At 34.7% G+C, this 11377-nt stretch overlaps 1 long non-coding RNA gene across 1 annotated transcript; it reads left to right on the top strand.

Moving 5' to 3' along the window:
- The first annotated feature begins 7656 nt into the window (after positions 1 to 7656).
- Positions 7657 to 11148, top strand: LOC120333485 (uncharacterized). Its single transcript, XR_013479871.1, has 3 exons — positions 7657 to 7775; positions 9285 to 9427; positions 10722 to 11148. It is a non-coding gene; the product is annotated as an uncharacterized LOC120333485 (long non-coding RNA).
- Positions 11149 to 11377: the final 229 nt, after the last annotated feature.

Genomic DNA, 11377 nt, shown 5'->3' with positions numbered 1-11377 from the left:
AATATTATGGTCTAACCCTAACCTACGCTAACAACGGAAGTTCCGAAAATTTGAACTCCATGAACCTTAGTTTACGCACGTAATATATTGACAGACTCCCGAAATTAACCGACAATGACAATCTCGTTCTTTTCAAAATCAAAACCATGCAGATACACACACTCGCCACACAATGAACCATCTTATTCATGTGTAAAATTATCCTTTTATACGCATCGTACGGCTCACTGCTTCACAAAAACGAAACATGACAATTACTATGTAGAAGAAATCACAATAACAGCGCGAATACAACGATTACGACATCACTTCGACTGAAATTTGCAGAAAAACAAAAGATTTAAATCAGTGAAGCGTAAATGAGAGTCCTTCAGAAAATTAATTCCGGATAATAAAATACCGATGAGTAAAATTGTTAAGTAAATAGAATTGGCGATTTTAAGAAAACTGAAGTGGAATAAATGCTCACTTATAAAAATAAAACAAAAATAATTAAATATCATTCAGACTTCAGAGATTCCTTTTTAAAACTGGGGATGATGGATTAGGAATACTCATATTTATCCCAGATACGGAAAAGTCAACAAGACAGCTTAATCATAATATGTCAGGCATGATTCCTTGTTTGATTGTCAGTTTAAGTCAGTGTCAGACAGAATATTCTGAATCGAAACCAAGTGTAATAATTCTGGTATTTGACTTTCCGTTTTAAATTGATTAAGTTTGGACTTGTCAACTGAGCTAGATAAGATATAGTGAATGAGTATTTCATATCCCATCTTAAGATGAGAAGATATTTGTCATTGCAGCAGACTTATATTGAAATGCTGATGGCTTTCTACACTATCAAGTCCATGCAATTTAAAAAGTAACAGGCTAATGATTCCCTTACCCAATATAGACTGACAAATGTACAAGAGATCATGGTTTGGCATATCATAATGTCAGTTAGTCATATCATCAACTTTCCTCTCCCATAAGATAAAAAAAAACTATTCCATAAAATAAAGACTTGCATGCTTTAAGTTAAAGATAGGTAAAATGGTGCTCCTGAAGTATGGGAAGCAAGATTGCGGACATCGGAACGTAACATGGGTAACAGGTTAGGGTTAGGCGATAATTTTTTTCCAATTTTCCTTATTTTAGTCCTATTATCAGTTCGAAGACTAGCCAAGAGCCTCTCGTAGTATTTATACCTAAAATTATGGCCTAACCCTAACCTAGTACACATATTACATTCCGATGTCCGCCATCTTGGTTCGCATACTTCGGGAGCTCCGGTAAAATTATATCCAAATATGAAGCTTGGTCTATAAACTCTTCATAACAATTTTACACCCACAGTGTACCACTATGCTCAGTCATATAAGGGTTCATAAGAGTTCAAACTGTATATTAGCAAATAAATACATCCCACTTCGCTATATAAAACAAAAGTAATTAAAACACAAACAGTGTCTGAATAAATACGTAAAAATAAATAACACTTCAGTAAAACCAAATTCGCTTATGCCACATTTTTCGGAAATCAAGTTTTTATCTTCTGTCATTATGTACTCACATATCAGGAGCAATCTTCTGGTCTGGGATCTAAAGCTGAACCTGTTTTAGTATTGATTTTAGGCCAGACTGGATTCCATGGCAGGTGCACGCCCGAGGGCGCTAGCGCTCCGCAAAAATGCACGCGAGCGAAATCAATTTTGCACGCCGAAAATTTGCAATTGCTCACCAATGTAAATCGGTTTAAATGGTTTTAAAATCAATAATCCAGTAATATAAAGATGCCAAAATATTATACCTCCACAATTGTCGACAAATACCAGCTTGCAAGATTTGGTCTGATCGAAATATTGCGAAGCAAAAAGACCATGGACCTTTCCCCAACCTTTGACCCGCGAAAAATTCCTCTCATTGTTACATCCTTTTTTGCATCTTGCTGATTGGCCAATGTCACGAAGTAAACAAGGAAGTCGATGCTCGGGGAAAGGTCCATATCGTGTTGAATGATAGGAAATAGGAATCCCGTGAGAATAGTTATGGACGAAAAGATCGCCTCCGCACCAATGGCCAAGTACGGCTCTGATTCAGCGTATTTTTCATACAATAATTTTACACGAATGTACTGAACAGTACCGGTATCTAAAGTTGCTCAAACACTCCCAAAATTAGTGACAAAGTATGAAAATAATGTTTGGGGTCAAAGGTCAAACGTCCATTTTGCTCTAATTTGACGTATTTTTTATCCATTAATTCTACGTAAAAACACTACCAAAATTAATGACAAAGTATGTCCATTTTGCTCTGGTTCAACGTATTTTTTATCCAATAATTTTACGCGAATGTACTGAACAGTACCGGTATCCAAAGTCGCACAAACACTCTCAAAATTAGCGACAAACTGTAGAAATAATGTTTGGGGTCAAAGGTCAAACGTCCATTTTTTCTCTGATTCAACGTTTTTTTTAGCCGATACCGGTAATTTTACGCGGATGTATTGAGAGGTATCTGATGTCAAAGTCAGTTGCACGCGAGTGCAGTTGTTTTGCACGTCGTGAGCTATAATTGCACGCCAGGAATTCTTATTTGCACGCGGGAATTTCTGATTGCACGCCCGATTTCTCGTTCAAAAAGGCCATGAAATCCAGACTGGATTTTAGGTGGTGCGTCATGTCCAATTTTAGGGTTTAGTTGTTAGAGTCAAATTATTACGAATATGCAATTTTCTCAAAACTTCAAAATGTGATATGTGGTAGTTTGGTTATATACTCACTCTGGTGATATGTGGAAATTAATATTAACAATACAGGAATACCAAACAATGGTAATAAACTAGGTACCGGTATACGGTATCACAAAGCCTAATGACGGATCAATCTCACTATGTACATAATGTAAGAAAATTTCCAGTTTCAGTTCTATTCTAAGTTAAACAAGACATCCTACATGAATACTGTAAATAACTAAATTTCCTAAACATAAGATGGAAAACATTTTATGTTATAAGTCTGTAAGTTTATTTTGACTCCATAATCAGCATAACAGACAATAAAATACGGTAATTGATAAGAACAAATTAAATAAAACTGATTACAGAATCAGCGTTAAGTACCATCATTGCGGGCCGTATTCCATTTCTAAACTACTTTCATGTCAACCAAAAATGTGAAATATCGCGCGTAAATTTCGCTAAAAAATAAAATACCTATTTCCATGTACTTGCGTTAACGCTACAAATCGTTCAACACAACGCCCACTGAGCGCAGAAAACAATATCCATTCCCGCAAACGTTCCAGACCATCAACCATACCCAATTTGCAAAACAGCTCAATCAAAAGAAATCCATTCCGACGCAGACAAGCAGACTCCAAATTCGAAAATTAACCCATTTGGCGCCATGTGTTGCAAAAACAAAAATGTTCTTTGTAAAATTAACGACTTCTTAGTGCCGCCTCGCGGATATTAAAACTTGCAAATAAGTAGACGCAAAGTGCGAAAAAAATGTCTATACAGATAAGACATTTATTTCCGTCGTGCAAAAAAAGACGCAATGCAATAAATGAATGAAATACATTTAACAAAATCACCAAAACGGATATCGGCTCATTGCAAAGACTTGTTATTGCAATATGTTGATGTATATCAGGGGTGGCCAACCTGCTTTTGACCGAGATCGACCAAAATCTTCAAAATAGCTCGCGATCGACTGATCGGTAATAAGGTTACACGCAAAAACGAATACCGGTGAGTATTGAATATGCAAATAGCTGCCCACACGCATACGAAAAATTCCATTTCTGCCAATAAGCTCGGATCTGTGGGCGCATGTTTAATGAAATCGCAACAAAAATTTCATGTCATATTGGCGTAATGTTTTTCACAAGAAACACAATGTAACTTTTCAAAATTCCGAAGCAGATGACGCCAATCGCGGCCAGGATGCTATGGACCTTTCCCCGAGCATCGACTTCCTTGTTTACCTCGTGACATTGGCCAATCAGCAAGATGTAAAAAGTGACGTAACAATGCCCCCTTTTCGCATCCGCTCAGACACTTTTCTCACTCAGACAGATTTTCAAGCCTGGTTGTAAACATTACCTCGTTTTCGCGTTTTTGAACTCTATTTGTTAGTTTTCAGTTGTGTTTCGGAAACTTAAATAAAAATCAGATAATTCAATGATTACTCTGTCTTCCTAGGAGTTTTAATTTAATTGCAGTAATGAAAATTAGTGTAGAAATAGCTGTGATAGACTATCTTGAAATTCTTTACCGATACTTTTAAAAAACAGATTGTTGTATGCGATGAATCATAATAATGGTTTGAAACACATACCCCATTTTACAGGCGCCAACTCGCAAAAGCACTCTTAAAATAGCCCCGAAAATTTTGCAATGGTAAAGTATAGAAAGAATTTTCCGGGGGTCAAAGGTCGGGGAAAGGTCCATTCGAAAAATAGAGTAATGCTCAAATATATGGACACGAAAGCCGTGAATTTTGATTTGTTAAAATTTACCTAAATTAATTTTCCGAAAGTAAGTAGTTCGGAGAGTAGAATAAATTTAGACGTTTTTTGAATTTTGGGATTTTGATGATAGCGATATTATTCGATAACGTACTTATTGCACACATGTGGTAATAGTTAAAGTTAACGAAAACGAGGAAGCGTTTATAATATACAATGCCACCAAGGCCGCGCATCGGTACCATTACAGCCTGGGAGCACAGAGTTTGCTGAAAAGAACTTGAAACAAGCCATAAAAGCAACTTGGTTTTAGTGGGTTCTTTAATTTTTAAGTAATGAAAAATTGAATCGATTGGTCTAATACCGTGTTTCCCCAAAAATAATACTGGGTTTTATTTTAATTTTCTTTCGAAAAATTACAGTAGAGCTTATTTTTGAAGGATGTCTTTTATTTTCATTTGTCAAAAACAAAATTACATAGTAGAGAATTACGAGATTTTTAAATATACAAAATATGAAAACTGGAACCCATTTACTTATAAATAACACGTTTCATTTAATAAAACTGCTGAAGGGATTAAAATCATTTTTAAAATTCAGGCTCTTATTTTCCGGGAAACACGGTAGTTGCGAAAAAAAACAATTTATTTTTGCAATAAAAACAACCTCATAATAAAAGTTTAAAAAAAAGTAACCCTATATACACTTGTGTCAGAAAAATACAAAAAAACATGCGCGTTCATTGGATTTTCCCCTCCATTAGGACGATAACATGTTTAATTGATACGCACACGCGACTCCCACCCCACAATTAGGGTCATAATGTGTACTTCAACAGTGTTTATCAGTTATATCGCCTGATCTAGGGTTTTGATAAAAGTATAGTAATGACTTTAATATTTATTAGATGTTAAAAACTTTTTTTGCGCTGATTCGGTCATATTGAATATGTGGTAGGCTTATATAATCGTATAATCTTTATAATCTATAACTAGTGATCAGTGGCATATCTAGGGTGAAGCAGCCATGGCATAAAATTAACTTGATGAATTTGCCGTGATTTGTCATGTGAATACGTTCACTTGCACGTTTTAATCTTTTCTGAATAAATATTAAAAAGGAAATTGCGGAGAAACAAACATGTTTCTTGAAAAGTCACCCATGTTTTGTATAATTAACTCATTATAAGTATTTAAAATATGAACCCTAATACATTCGAAATATTTTTGTTCTTTATTCATTTTCAACTATGCCTTTGATCTTATCGCTGAATCTCACTGGATTGGATTCAAGTTTGCTTTTCGTTTTCTTGTAAATTTGTGTTTATATTAATAATTAATTCAATAATTATTCAGCTTTTCAATAAAAAATATTTGGGAACATAAAATAAAAGCATTGAACTTTAACTAAAGTAAATGCTAATGATTTTCAGGGCGATGAAAGGTCGGGAAAATATCTTTTTTATGTGAAAAAAGGAGTGAATCGTGCTGAATAAGTCTAAATATCGCAATTCTAAAATCGGACAAATGTTTTGATAGTTTTCGATTCTTTATTAAAAATGATATGAATGAAAATCGGAGATTTCATTTATTAAAATACTAAAAAATGTTAACACAATCAAAAAAATGGTTGTAACCTGTGGATTTCACGATAAGGAAGCCAAATTATGGTGAAAAATAAGCTTTTACTTGTGGTTGGTTTAGTGATACGTTATCTGTCACATTAATCGCTGTTGATGTTTTTACTATGGGCAACCCACATGTTTATAGATGCTACACAATGAGCTAATGTTGATCCCAAGCGAAATGGCCGAGTCTTGAAGTCTTTCAAAATATTTGAAAATTGCACAGGGAATTTATCGATACCATATATTGTTCTGGCCCTCACAGATGTTTTAAATGAAGTAAAAATACTTTAGCAATTAATGATTAAAAAACAACAAACCTGGTTAAGATATCTTGAGAACTGACTTCATAACAAAACGAAGCTATAAAGGGCCTATATTGACACCCTGTATATCTTTCTATAAATTGTCAGAGCTAGAACCATAATTTCAGTTTGACAAATCTAACTCCTTTTTTAAAGCAGCAGTTTGAAACTTTCTGGACATGGGGTATGTTAGTCGTTGGGTAAACATGTTGATCATATCGTTAAGATGTTCATGGAGATGCTGTTGTTCTTCAAAGTGCTGTTGCTGTGCTTTTAAGAGTCCAGTGATTCTCAACCTTTTTTTTCGTGGCCATTTTCGTACAGAAATTCTGTGGCCCATTAACTTTCTCATGAAAGGAAAAATCTGCAAGATAAAAAATTCTATCCTCAAAGTAATAGACACTTCCACGTTAATAACTAAAATGTAAATTACCACGCGGTAACGGAAAGCCTCTTCATTCATTACCACTACAATCAAGATTAACTAATGTATCAATAAATGATTAGCAATTTTTGATGGGTTTGTGACCCACCTCGAAATTTTACTAAGCCAAAGGGCCATGGCCCACTGGTTGAGAACCAGTGTCCAAAAGACTAATAGACCAATCGATTTGAATATTTCAATAATTGAATATGGTTAACGCAGCTGGAAGGCTATTACTTATATTTTCAACTAGTTTTATACAGTCCCATGGAAATCGTTAGTCAAAAAAATTTTGCTGCCCTATTTTAATTAATGGGAACACTTTTATATGACATACGGTAACACTTCTTGCAAGAAGTTGCAAAAAACAGGTTCAGTGTCTAAAACTCTAAAAGCTGCGATAAAATCTGGCAAAAATGCATTCAAAATGCAGGCGTGACCTTACATTTAAAAGTAGCGGGTCTGCAGATATTTGGATAAGATTCTAATCGCATCATTGTTTTTATTCAAAAGTTCACCCTGGAACGTTGTCACTAAAGAAAGATAATCAAAATAACGTGCAGTAAAAAAATCAAATATTTTTAAAAATTTATATGTAAACAAAGATTATAGGTAATGGATTCGATAAGATCATACTCATGTCATACGAGTAGAAGAAAATCGCCTACAAAAGTCGAACCACGATCACCAATTCGCACACTTGCTGAAAACATTCTAGAGAACGACCGTTTTAAAGCATTTATGTCGTAACAATGACCATTTTACTAAAAACTATTGTTCTTGTTTTATTCGTAACAATTGCAATAGTACCTGATTCTGTGACATCACAGTTCTTCAGTGACAGTGACTTCCTCGAGAGCTTGATCAAAGCTGCAAATAACGAAGACACGAATGACTATTTCGAGGAATATCAAGATTCTGATATCAAAGAAAAAACTTTTGCACCCAAGAAGCTATCAAAGTAAATTTTTTTTTTATTACTATTTTAGGTTTGCAATTTTCCTCCGAGTCCAGATCGCTTGGTATGAAGGGGGTTTACTTCATTGGGGGATTCAGAGGTTGACGCGGACCCGTTTTTGGTATATATATCGTTGTAATCAGCAAAGACGTTATTATTTTAGATCTATAAGTTCAGCATAAGTTTTCTGAAATGGGGCACACCTGTTTTTATTATGTATTATACAAAAAAGAGGTCTATCGAAGTGAACGTCGTAACTCCTTAAAACAACATCAAACTAAAATACGATGTGAAATTACCGCAGATACTGCTTAAAAAACGCCAAATACAAATGTGATGCGAAATTTTTATAATTTTGCGCGGAATGATAGACGCGTTAAAATAAAATCAACTCCACTTTATTTTAAACTAAGCAGTTACCGGTATATCCCATGCCAAATAGGGATATCGTTTCGAGGGAGACTGAATTTTATTGAAAAATAAAAACTTGGGCAGTATTTTTTATTACATTTCTGTTCGGCGTTATTTTCGTGTACTTTCTCAGGCACCAAAAGAGAAGCTGAACTAATTCTGTTGCTATAGCAGCATTTAACTTTAATGTTGTAAAAATATGTGGCAACGGAATCATATCATAGCGCAGAACCTATTTCTAACTATTACAGTTGAATAAAACGTCAAATAAATGACGAAAATGCGGTGAAGAACAAGTTCCATTAGTAGCATTTTGGATTTTGGGGTATATTTTGAATGCGCTCCCTATAGCGCTATTTATATGTAATATTATTACCAGGGATTTTATACAGTCTATGAATGATAGGTTAAGTCATATATATTATAGTAACAGCGAAACAGTGGCGACTAGCTCACTTAATTTTATTATCTGTATTTTTCATTATCTGTCCATTTACCGCTTCTGGGAAAAAACAAATAATAGAAGATTTGGTCAATCAAACGCGTATCTTTCTATATATATATATATATATGTTCCAAAATGCTGATTCACTCCACATTACAAATGGTACCTCATTTGCTTTTTTAGGTAATAAAGATAAAATTCAACAGCCGAAGCAAGTGTTCGCATATCTTTATTGTAGTCAGTTCGGTTGTTGGACCAAACGACTACGTTGTTCATTAGCGCTGTCGCGCTTGTTACGATCAGGGTAATTAATATATTATGCCGAAATACTTTTTCAAATTAGAAGATGTTTTGGGCTGATTTCAAGTTTTCTGAATTTTACTGTAAAAAATATTGTCTAATTAACTACTATTCCCTACACACTGATACCACGAAGAAAACTTTTTGAAGCTTCCTTACATAGCTTCTTCGCCGAATTATTCACGGCAGGATAGGAAATTTCATATTTTTCGCGGAGGGAGGGGAAAACCGATGATAAGACAGCTTGATCATATGGAGGACCACGCACCCTCGTCGATTACTAGTCCATGTCGGATATGGAATAGTTAACTTATCTGTTTCCGGTAAAAATTTTATTGATTTCTTCATCTATTCAGACTAGTGAAGCTGTTACTCAGCACCTGCGGTCCAGTCTTAAAGCAGAAATGTGAGGTATTTAGAAAAAAATGTCACTGGCTAACAAGAAAAGACTTCGAGGAAGGAGATCAATACAGTGAACTGGATACAGAATTGAGTGAAGGTAATCACGACGTGTTTTATGGGTTATTTCATATATTTCCCGTAAAGCATGCCTGTGGAGTCGAAGAAAGTCTTTTGTACAAAGCAAAAATGTGAAATTTGAAAAAAAAACGCTTAGTTTTAAAATAACAAACAAGATAGCGATTAGAGACCGCCGACTTATCGATATAGCGGCGTGTAATCTTCCCTCTGACTAAATAGTGACACCGCGCGTCCCATCACTAATCAATTAATAACTCGCTAATTATAAGACATAATTCATCCAAAATCAATAGGCTTCTGGTCCGAGATATGATGAATGCACATGCAAAATTTGGAGCAGATTCAACCTTTCGTGATTCAACCAACGCTTTCGTGAGATATTGTGTAACATACCAAAATGTCTAACAGACAGACAAATAAACAGACAAATACCTATCAATATAATTACCGATAAAGATCGATAAGTAATTAGTAATTATCTAGTCGGGTTTGGTTAGGAATTATTTGAAAATTTCCAATGCAATCTTCATTCCTAACCCTAACTCGATAATTACTATTTTTCTTATTTTAAGCGTTGGCGGGGGTGTTCTTGAGGCGGGGCTTTGTACAAAAGATCTTAAAAAAGTTTCATTAACTCCGATTACCAATATTTTATTTACCGTGGTTCTAATTTGGGCGCCCCGGTAGTATGTGCATCAAGATGGCGCACAACCTGAACCATAACCAGGTACACATAGTATGTTCAGGATGTGCGCCATCTTGGTGCATATACCACGGGAGCACCCTAATTTGGCAGAGATTCTCGATCCCGGGTTAAAGTTTTTACTAGAAATAGAATTTGGCCTCAGCTTCCACTTAGGAACAGAACTTTCTTAACAACTTAAACTAAAAAAAAATGTCTGACAGGTCTACATCGGTGTCCAAATTTTGGCTCCAAAACCAGAAAAATTTTCCGAATACACAGCACTGTTAGCGTTAAAATAATTTCCGCATTCACCCAGGGGATTACCCTAAAACTGCCAAAATAAACCGTAACCAAAAACGGGTCCAGCCGGGGACCAGAAAACGTGGAATCTCAAGAGTCTTGGGGATCTAAAAAGCGTTTCAAGTTACGAACAATTGCTATACGTGATTTTTTTTACATTTCAAAAGAAAAGGCTCCGACCCGCAACGCCCCTTCTCTGGGTACGCGCCTTCGTTCGCCAATATATACTAGGGGACAGATAAACCTTTTTATTTTTCTATAATTTGACATTTTTTCAAAATCCTTTTGCGAATAGTACAAATATATACTGTTTATTTCTTATTAACAGATAAACGAGCAGTGTTGGAAGATAAACGAAGACAACCTCGCATCAAAATCAATTGCAATACATGCAGAAATCTTTGTTGGTAGAAATACAGCAACCAAGCTACAAAGTCACGTTATGAATTTTAAAACATTGATATATAGGGTGTCCATACCGTCCTAAATTTTTTTTAAATTGCGAAGGGAATTTATTCATACCATATATTGTTTTGGCTCTCACAGATGTATTAAATGAAGTAAAAATACTTGAACAATTACTGATTAAAAAACAACAAACCTGGTTAAGATACATTGAGAACTGATTTCATAACAAAATTGAAATTGCAAATGGATTTTATGGACACCCTGTACTACTATTTATTTTTTCAATATTTAATGTTTAGGAGAGATTGTTGATTTTTACCAAATTTCTTAACAGTATACGTAAAAAGGCTTAAAACCCGTTAACCGTTTACATTCATCTGAATTAAAAAAAAAATTATGAATTTTTGTTAAAATCAAACGTTTTTTTTTCGTATACTGTTAAGAGATTTTGGTAAAAATCACTAATATTCCCTAAAATGTAATCGAATAGCCATTCCTGAAGACCCAATTCAAGATAATTCTTACCGCAGTCTGGTTGGTACGGTTAGCGAACTACAGTTTCAAAAAGATTCTTTT

This window comes from Styela clava, chromosome 13 (assembly GCF_964204865.1).
Source record: "Styela clava chromosome 13, kaStyClav1.hap1.2, whole genome shotgun sequence".
Lineage (NCBI taxonomy): Eukaryota > Metazoa > Chordata > Ascidiacea > Stolidobranchia > Styelidae > Styela > Styela clava.
Note: the sequence above shows the minus strand (reverse complement) of the source record. Positions and strands in the feature narration are given on the sequence as shown.